Source organism: Mastomys coucha, unplaced genomic scaffold (genome assembly GCF_008632895.1).
Source record: "Mastomys coucha isolate ucsf_1 unplaced genomic scaffold, UCSF_Mcou_1 pScaffold12, whole genome shotgun sequence".
Classification (NCBI taxonomy): Eukaryota; Metazoa; Chordata; class Mammalia; order Rodentia; family Muridae; genus Mastomys; species Mastomys coucha.
The window spans coordinates 4,211,895-4,222,158 of NW_022196894.1; the positions used below are offsets into that span (position 1 = coordinate 4,211,895).

General features: G+C 41.1%; 1 long non-coding RNA gene across 1 annotated transcript in view; it reads right to left on the reverse strand.

Annotated features, from left to right (window-relative positions):
• Nucleotides 1–7,793: 7,793 nt before the first annotated feature.
• The window catches only part of LOC116084796, a 60,868-nt gene continuing 58,397 nt past the window's right edge, over nt 7,794–10,264 (reverse strand). The window contains exon 3 of the long non-coding RNA XR_004116268.1: nt 7,794–9,735. This is a non-coding gene — a long non-coding RNA (uncharacterized LOC116084796). The remainder of the gene's footprint in view (nt 9,736–10,264) is intronic.

Here is a 10,264-nt window from a genome sequence, read left to right on the forward strand (position 1 = left end):
TGAACCCAGGACTTGAACCACAGACTGCATGCACTCTACCACTGAGCTGTACCCTCAATCCTCTTGTATTTGAATATCTTATGAGGCCTTACTGAACTGAAAAGAATGTCATTGAACACATTGTATAGCACCGGCGATCTGCAACATATGATCCCCCTGCCTCAGTCTCAAAAGTGCCTTGGATTGCAGGCCTGGATACCAAGCTTGTGGTAGAATTTAAAATTTAATATAAATAACTATGTCGTATTGCTAAAAGAAACCTGATATTATTAGCATAAATATAAAACAAATATCATCCATTGTAACTAGAAATACAGAGTAAAAAATAAGATAAAAATAAAGTATTGCTATGCCAATGTTTGTATTTGTGTATGTATACACAACCACTGTATGCCATAATATGTCTACATTTTCAAGTCTGGGGCCTGCTTTCTCCTTGTCAAAAAAAGAAGAGGAAGGATTAAAGTGAGTGCTGGAGACCTAACTACAATACAGTGCTTACACAAAATGTTCAAGGCCCTGAGTTCAATACGCAGGGACTCTAAAGAGGGAGGGAGGGAGGGAGGGAAAGGAAAAAGAGACAGGGGAGAGAGCTAGAAGGATTTTTGGGGATACAAAATTTTTGGTGGTAGTTCTCTTTCATATCCTGTTAGAGCCTCTTGGATCAATATACAGTGATGAAATAGAAGAAGGGGGGGGGAGGGACAGAGAAATCATTAGAAGAGTGTTAAATGAAGTAAGTGCCCAGATATCTGAATGTCTGCAAAGGGAAGAGGAGCTACAGAGAGGCAACTTTTACTCAGTAAGGACCAGCATGAATTGGAGCTTCCCACCCTATGTGCATGTGTGTACTGGTGTGTCCCATACCTCAGCAAACATAGACTTGGCTGTCTTGTGGTGAATCACATAAGAAACTGGGACCATCAAGTCCAAGACAGTCATGAATGTGTGAAGGGCTGCTGCTTCCAGTCACCTGGCTAAAAGCACCTAGTGCCCACCTGCCTTGAAGCCATAACAGTTCTATGACATCAGGTTGAACTTGGAACTAAGCTCTTAGTCAGTCCTCCCATCTCCAGTCCTGTCCCTGAGACTTCTAGGCTACTCCACAGGGCTGATTTTCCATGCTGCGCATTTTCTGTGCACTAAAACTAAAGCTCCCTATTTTCAGAGATGAGCACAAGAGGGACTGTTTGTGGCTTGGCTGCCAGGGAATCAAGCCTGGATTCAGGCCTCTGTTGATAGCTCCTCATTCCTCTGCATCACCCCAGAGCTTGTAAAACTTGCATTGTTTAATTTTCTTCACAATGCAGTAATGATTTTCTACTGATTGAGTAAGAGCCTGTTTTAACATGTGCCCTACTTCGGCAGCAAGGAGGAACTCTCTGGGCCAGGACCCACATGGAAGCAGTGTTTCCCCACTTCACAAAACAAGAATGCTTGAGAACTTGGTGAATCTCTCTTGGGCATAAAGGAGCTGTGTAACACTTTCTGGAAAGATACAACATACATGTTTACTCATCCCACATAAGGAACCCATGAGAGACCAAAGTAATGATGGCACCGAAGACCAAATGCTAAACCAATGAGTTTACTGAGGTTACCAACAGGAGTCTTGGTGAGGGCTTACTTACAGGGACAAAAATGATTCACAAAAGCTGCATCACTGGAGTCCCCACCCCTGTCATCCGCCCACCTCCTATACACTAGCACCACTGTAAGACCTAATGCAGCTGTGAGGCAGGAGTCAACAGTGTGTGGAAACCTCAGAAGAGGCTCTGGTTCCACCGTTGCTCTGGACAGGTCTGTTGACCATGGACCTCATGCTAGCTATATTGTGCAGTTCACTTCACTCTGTGGCCCCGGGCCAAAGACTTGTAAAAGTCAGCCGCTCTCTGCTTCCTGAAAGCCAATAGTCATGGTTCACCAGAAGGGAATAGCTTCACTAGAGCAAGCTGTCCTTGCTCACTGATCCCAGAGCCGGCTTCCCTGTCAGCAGCCCTGTGCCCACTTCCCACTCCAGAAGCCTCCATGTCGCTCTGTGTCTGAGTCCTTGCAAATAGGACTCAGTTCTCCAGCTCTGCCCAGTCTTTGGCCAGCAAGAATATGTAAGGATTAAGTTTGCAGGGAGAAATTAAAGAAGAGAATTTACATGTCCCCAGCAGCTGCAGGAGACTTTGTACAATGCTTGAGAGATGGCCTAAAGACTCAGAAGTAGAGTGGCTAGAGTGTACGCTTCCGTCAGTTTTCATAGTTAAGGAGATGGAAGGGGGACTGGGTTTCCTTCCAGGCAGAATGGGGAAGTTAGCCATTTTCCTTTGACGAGTTGTTTCTGAACTGCAGGGTCTGCTGTCCCTTTCTGCAGCTGCTAGGTTCCGGAGCAGCTGCATTTCTCTGCAGCCTGCACATAGCAGTTAGAGCTGTCTTCCTGGAACTCGGTGCTCAGTTTGGGACCTCGGCTTTATTGGGGGAGATGTCCTTTATGACCTTTATCTTAGCTTCCCTCAGCCGCTCTTAGTTTTAAGAAATCTTTAGCATCAAACCCCACCCCTTCCCTCAGTCTCAGGGAACCCCGTTCTACACTCTGCAGAGCCCCAACTCAGGACAAAGCTTTTTCAAATGGATGTGAGCTCATCGTGGTTGGGGACCCATCAAGTTTAGGCCCTGATCCCAGACAATAAAATTACCACAAGAATTGGGGGGATTGGCCTATTCTTTTAAAAATTATTTTATTGTCGTTGTGTTTCTTTTTTAATGTTCCCCTATCCTGTTTTATAATTACATTATTTTTATTGTTTGAGAAATTCATTCAAGCACATGCTGTTTTCTGATGAAATCCAATCCCCAATTCTTCCTCTCCAATTTCTCTCTCTTCCTACCACCACTTTTCACTTTTCACCAATCACTTTTCAGCCAGTGACTCAGGTATGTGCTGTTTCCATCAACGGGGTCTTACCATCAAGTTCTGGAGAATATACAGTAGTAATGCCAAAAAGCTTGCAATGTTTGAGGGAGTTGAAGGAACACTCCTGACCAACAGTTCAAAGAGAGATAGCCTTTGCTTGATAGCCTGTGATGCAGAGGCAAGTGTCCCTCTGTTATGAGATAATGCCACTATATAATACAGAAAATGTACCACATTTTCTGTATCCATTCCTCTGTTGAGGGACATCTGGCTTCTTTCCAGCTTCTAGATATTATAAATATAGCTACAATGAACATAGCAGAGGATGTGACCTTATGACATGTTGGAGCATCTTCTGGGTATAAGCCCAGGAGTAGTATAGCTGGGTCCTCAGGTAATACTATGTTCAATTTTCTGAGGAGCCACCAGACTGATTTCCAGAGTGGTTGTACCAGGTTGCAATCCCACCAACAATAGAGGAGTGTTCTTCTTTCTCCACATCCTCACCAGCATCTGCTGTCACTTGAGTTTTTAAATCCTAGCCATTCTGACTAGTGTGAGGTGGGATCTCAGGGTTGTTTTTATTTGCATTTCCCTGATGACTAAGGATGTTGAACATTCCTTTAAGTGCTTCTCAGACTTTTGAGTTTCCTCAGTTAAGAATTCTCTGTTCAGCTCTGTTCCCCATTTTTAATAGGCTTATTTGGTTCTCTGGAGTCTAACTTATTGAGCTCTTTGTATATATTGGATATTAGCCCTCTATCAGATATAGAATTGGTAAAGATCTTTTCCCACTCTGTTGGTGGCCATTTTGTCCTAGTGACAGTGTTCTTTGACTTACAGAAGTTTGCAATATTATGAGATCCCATTTGTTGATTCTTGATCTTAGAGCATAAACCCTTGGTGTTCTGTTCAAGAATTTTCCCCCTGTGCCCTTGTGTTTGAGACTTTTCCACACTTTCTCTTATATTAGATGCAGTGTATAAGTTTTTATGAGGAGGTCTTTGATCCACTTGGACTTGAGCTTTGCATAGGGAGAAAAGAATGGATCAATTTGTATTCTTCTACATGCTGACCACCAGTTGAACCAGTACCATTTGTCGAAAATGCTGTCTTTTTTCCACTGGATGGTTTTAGCTCCTTTGTCAAAGATCAACTGACTATAGGTGTGTGGGTTCATATCTGGGTCTTCAATTCGATTTCATTGATCTACCTGCCTGTCACTGAACCAATACCATGCTGTTTTTATCCCAATTGCTCTGTAGTACAGTTTGAGATTAGGAATTATTCCCCCAGAAGTTGTTTTATTGTTGAGAATAGTTTTCACTATCCTGAGTTTCTTGTTATTCCAAATTAATTTGCAAATTGCTCTTTCTAACTCTGTGAAGAATTGAGTTGGAATTTGATGGGGATTGCATTGAATCTGTAGATTGCTTTTGGTAAAATGGCCATTTTTACTGTATTAACCCTGCCAATCCATGCGCATGGGAGATTTTTCCATCTTCTGGCATCTACTTTGATTTCTTTCTTCAGGACTTGAAATTCTTGGCATACAGATCTTTCACTTGCTTGGTTAGTGTCACAACAAGGTATTTTATTCTTTTTGTGACTATTGTGAAGGGTGTCTTTTCGCTAATTTCTTTCTTGGCCTCTTTATCCTTTGTTTTGAGAAAGGCTGCTGATTTGTTTGAGTTAATTTTATATCTAGCCACTTTGCTGAAGTTGTTTATCAGGTATAGGAGTTCTCTGGTGGAGTTTTTGGGGTCGTGTAAGTATACTACCATATCATCTGCTTATAGTGATATTTTGACTTCTTCCTTTGCAATTTGTATCCTGTTGACCTCCTTTTGTTGTCTAATTTCTCTAACTAGAACTTCAAGTAGTATATTGAATAGATAAGGAGAGAGAAGGCAGTATTGTCTAGTCCTTGATTTTAGTCAGATTCAAGTTTCTTTCCATTTAGTTTGATGTTGGCTACTAGTTTGCTGTATATTGCTTTTACTATGTTTAGGTATGGGCCTTGAATTCCTGATCTTTCCAAGACTTTTACCATGAAAGGGTGTTGAATTTTGTCAAATGCTTTCTCAATATCTAATGAGATTGTCATGTGGTTTTATTTTTTGAGTTTATTTATGTAGTAGATTACATTGACGGATTTCTGTGTATTGAACCATCACTGCATCCCTTAGATACAGCCAACTTGATCATGGTGAATGATTTCAGCCCTGTTTCAAAGAAGATTTTAGTCCTTAGTCTAGTCTTAAGATAGGCAGAATCACTTTGCAATACAGAGTCAAATCTTATTGCCTACTGATGTTCCCATCAATGAGTTCAGTGGACACTCATGGCTGACCAGGATGGTGAAAGAGAGAGATATTAAGATTCAGTTTTGTAGAAGATTGACTTAAGATGGCCACTGCTGACTGCAACCCTAAGACCACAGTGCAGCTCTGAGGAGCCTGGAGAGACCAAGGAGAATCCAAGCAAAGATGAGGTGCTAGAAGAAAAGATGGAGGAACAGTTCCATAAGCAGCAGGAAATGGCAAAACTATGGTAAGGGAATGAGGCTATAAGAGACAAAGAGCATCTCCTTACTGAATTAGGCCAGTCCTAGAGCCAGCAGCTGTTAACCCTACTGGGAGACATAGAGCATGAAGCAACAGAGCTGCCTCATTGAGGGCAAGGACAGTCAGTTTCTGTGGCCTGAAGCTCCTTTGAAACATGGCATTACTGGATAGGGTTCATCTTTGTCCCACCAGCCAGCCTGTAGCATGGAGCTACTGCTCCTGTGGATACTGCTAGAAGGAAGGGAGTATGGGGACCCAGCACTTCACACAGGCTTCAAGCACATTGGTCATACCCTGCGAGCCACAAGGCATCAGGCACCAAGAGCATGGATTGTGCAGCAGCTTAGCTACAAGATCACCCTGACTCTGGTTCAAGGTATCTGAGACAAGTCTCAGTGATGGTCCACCATTTATGGTGCTTCAGAAATCAGAAACCTTGAACAAATCTAATGTTTCATTACAATGAATAATTTGCATATAATGCTGTTTGGGAAAAGAAAATTCTATGTGACATACTGCCTATGACAACATCACTTCCAAGAAACAAATATGCAGTGGAGAAGTGGGAAAGATGGAAGAATGGAGCAGTGAGTATGTGGTGGAAGGCAGTGACAGGCATGGAAGAAGGCTTCAGTAGACAGGGAGTATGTCATTGCCAAGTAGGGCCAACAGGCAGGAATGCCCCAGTCCGGAGCTCTTGAGGCTCTGCCCTAAACTTACCACTCGGTAGCTTGATCCCCCTGGCTATGAGCAACAACAGGATGTCTGTGATGGAGAACAGTTCCTTTTCTGGATTGGGTCTTCTTGAAAGACCTCCATGGTCTGTGCTTCCCCAGGAAGCTATGTTGATGTCCGTGGTCCAAGTTACATCTCAGAATGAGCTGATGTCTTTACTGCCTTCCCATGATGCTTATGGTCCATATAGTTTGTGATGCCACTGAAATCCATGTTGGTATCTATAATCTGTGCTGTTGATGAAGGCCATGTTGAAGTCTGTGGTCTGTGCTACTGTGTATGTCATGTTGATGTCTGTTGTCCCTGTTGCCATCAGAGGCCATGTTGGAGTCTTCTGTCTGTGCTTCTACCTAAGACCATGTTTATGTTCATTGTCTGTTTTACCAATGGAGGACAAATGGATATCCATTTGAGGAATTTGATATATCTGGTCCTTGTTGCCATTAAGGGACATGTTGGTCAATATATTATATACATATATTCTCAATATACATTATATACATGTATTATATATCTCTATATATCATATATGTAATTTATTATATACATCTATATAATTTATATATTATACATATATAATATGAACATGCACACATATATATTTGTCAATACATTAAATGCACATATTCTCAATATATACTATATACATATATTATATATTTTCAATATATTGTGTGTAATATATTATATAAACTTATAATGTATTATGCATGCAATGTTATATACATATATGTATATAGTCTATGTATTATATACATGCATATGTAATAAATAATATAATAATATACATATTATTATAAAACATAATATATAAAATATATACTGTTGTCTAAGGAATGAATGTCTTGCAGGAGCATACAACACACTGACCATCACTGTGACTAAGAAAATATACTAGCAATCACAGCTGCCCCTTACAGAACAAATGGACTCTCTAGTGAGTCATCTAAGTACTGTCTAAGTGCAAACTCCTGATTGTGTTACTGCCACTTAAGAGGGGAGTTTGTAGCAAAGGGAACTGAGTCAGAGAGAGGTTATACAGGCTCGTCAAATTCATACACTTGGCAAACAGGACGTATGAGTTTTGAACACACATGCTGTGATTTTGAAGGCTTTTAGCCACTATAAATATTGCTTCTTGGGGCTAGAGAGATGTTTCAGCCAGTAAAAATGTTTGACACTTAAGCACAAGGGCCTGCATTGTACACCTAGCACGTGAGTGGAAAGCCAGGGCTGGTAGCCCACATTTATAATTCTCATGCTGGAGAGCCAGGCACAGGGGATCCTTCTGCCTTGCTGGATTAGATTTTGGAATCTCAAGTCCCAGGGTGAGATCCTGTCTCTGAAGGAAAGATGAGAGACATCAAGAGGAATCACCTCAAAGGTCATTCTCAGGTCTCCATAAACTTGCACTGTACATACGTGTTCACCCACACACACACACATGGGTCCACACAAATGTTGCCTTTTATTTATAAATAAGTTATTTCTGGCATAAAAGTTGTCTTTAGTTCCTTGGATATCTTTATGTTAACAAAAAATATGAAGGCTTGTAAAATAATTTGATTTTACAAAAAAATAACCAGATGTTTATGTTAAAAATAATTTTATTTACATACATTTACATTCATGCTATTTGACTGATGATGGATCTTTATAAGTTGACTAAGAAAGATGGTTTCAGGAACTGGGTTTGTTCAGGGCTTGGAGCAGATCTAAGTGTCAGATCTTGGACACTTAGTCCTGATAACTATAGTGAGCACCTTTACAGTCACACTTTCTCTGCCATAAAATGTTCCTGGCATTGTGTGGTCCTCGCAAACAGTTCATATAATCAACACTATTGTTGTTGTTGTTGTTGTTTCATTATTTGAATTCACCAGTTCTCATGTAAACCCAGTGTTCTTTCCAATGACCTCAGAATGCTTTCTGCTAAATGGGCCATTCAGACAGGCATGGACATGTCTCTGACTCCCACCCATCCAAGACCTACTGTGTGCAAACATCACTGACTGAGTGCCTTCTTTGTCACCATTCTTAAGGATTGGTAGCTAAGTAAAGGAAGCATGGCACACTGGCTCAGTCATGGTAAGGAAACGATGGCTTCACTTGCCAAGTTCTTCCGAACATCCCACCTTCCCTGATGTTTCCTCATGCTCCAGCCTCCTTCATTTTCTCTTAAAAGGTCCAGTGCCAGTGTGGTGGCACACATTTGTATTCTAAGTGCTAAGGAGACAAAGACTGAGACTCTATGACCAGCTCACTCCAGGTTTATATGAGACCTTATCTGAAAAAACAAAGCAAAGACTGTCCTGAAGAGATGGCTTGGTGGTTAAGAGAAGTTGATCTTCCAAATGACTGCAATTTGCTTGCCAGCTCCCATATCACAGAGCTTACCACTACCTATAACTCTAGCTCTGGGGATCTGAAGCCCTATTCTGATTTCCATGGGCAGCCATGTGCCTGTGAACATACACACAGAGATATAAACATAAATAAATCTGAAAGAGGCATAGGAGGAGTGGGGAGGAGGAGGAGTGTGGAGGAAGAAGGAGGAGGTGAGGAGGAGGAGGAAGGTGGTTCATAAAGAACAGCATTCAAGGTCAACCTTTTGCCTCCACTTGCACAAACACACACACATGCATGCACACTTGCACAAACATACACATACATGCACACTTGCATAACCCCCTGACACATACTACTCACATGCAGATTGTAGGCTGATATCGATGTCCATTAAAGACCTTCACTGTCACATCTTTGATGAAAAACACAGAATAAGTGCAGAGAGAGAGAAGAAAGAGTAATAGGAAGCGTGTGAGTTCTTTCATGCCGTGGCAGAGAGATGATTCATTACAGAATTCCAACACACAAGAAAAAATGGATGCAAACGACTGGTCACACCTGAGCCGCTGAAGCTTCTTCGCACAGCTGTTTGTCTGTGGGCAAAGCTGTCTGGGTATTCTCCATGGATTCCTGATTATTAAAAGACAACTTCCCAGCTGCTTCAATACCGTTTTCTCTGTGGCTTCTTTGTGTCATTTTTGCTGGTTTTTCTTCTTCCTGAGCTTATGAGAACATCCATACTGCTTAAGGAGGGCACTAGTGCCCTGTCTTTGCAGAGTACTGTGATCCGTCATTCACAGTGCCTTCCATACACAGATTTTACCAGGCTGGGAACATGGATTTCCACCTTTGTCTACTTCTAGTTCAGATGAAAGGAATCCCAGGTTTCAAGGTGTGAAAGATAAGAGTCATCTTCTGGTGACATTTGATGTACACTGCAGAATTTGCTTCAGCAGATCTTGGTGACACACAGTGAGTGAGGGCTGAGGTCTTCATAAGCAGTGTAGATAGGACTAATAGACCACAAAGATCCTTTTAAGGATATGGAGAGGCCTGGGTCTGGGTCAGCATTGGCTTGATCATGCTGCCTTGCCTTCTGTCTTCTTTTTTCTCTAACAAAGACACACCACTCCTCTTGTCTGTACTTTTGTTCTATACTTCCAGGTATCCTAAGATTTCAGTCTGAAAATATTAAATGAAAAGTTCTAGAAATAACCAATTGATAAATTTTAAGTTACCTGTCCATTCTTAATCGTATGACAACATTTCACACCACCCAACTCCAGTCCACCTGAGATATCAATTGCCATTTTCCCTAAGATAGCTGCATTGTATGTGCTAGTCAACTATTATTCACTTAAGTAGGCACATCTAGGTTGTCAGATCAAATCTTGAAGAGTCACAATGTTTATGTTCAAGTAATGAGAGGTAGAGAAAAAGCCAAATGTAGAGAACATTCATGTCACTCTGAATACAGTTCATTGGTATGATTGTTCTATGTTATCATCAAATATCGTCTCAATCTCTTACCCTAACTAACCTATAAATTAATCCTTACTGTATCCATACATAGACATGTGTTTCATATATATATATATGTATATATATGTATATGTGTATATATGTATATATACATATACATATATAAGTACATATGTATATATGTACACACACACACATACACACACACACACACACATATATATGTATA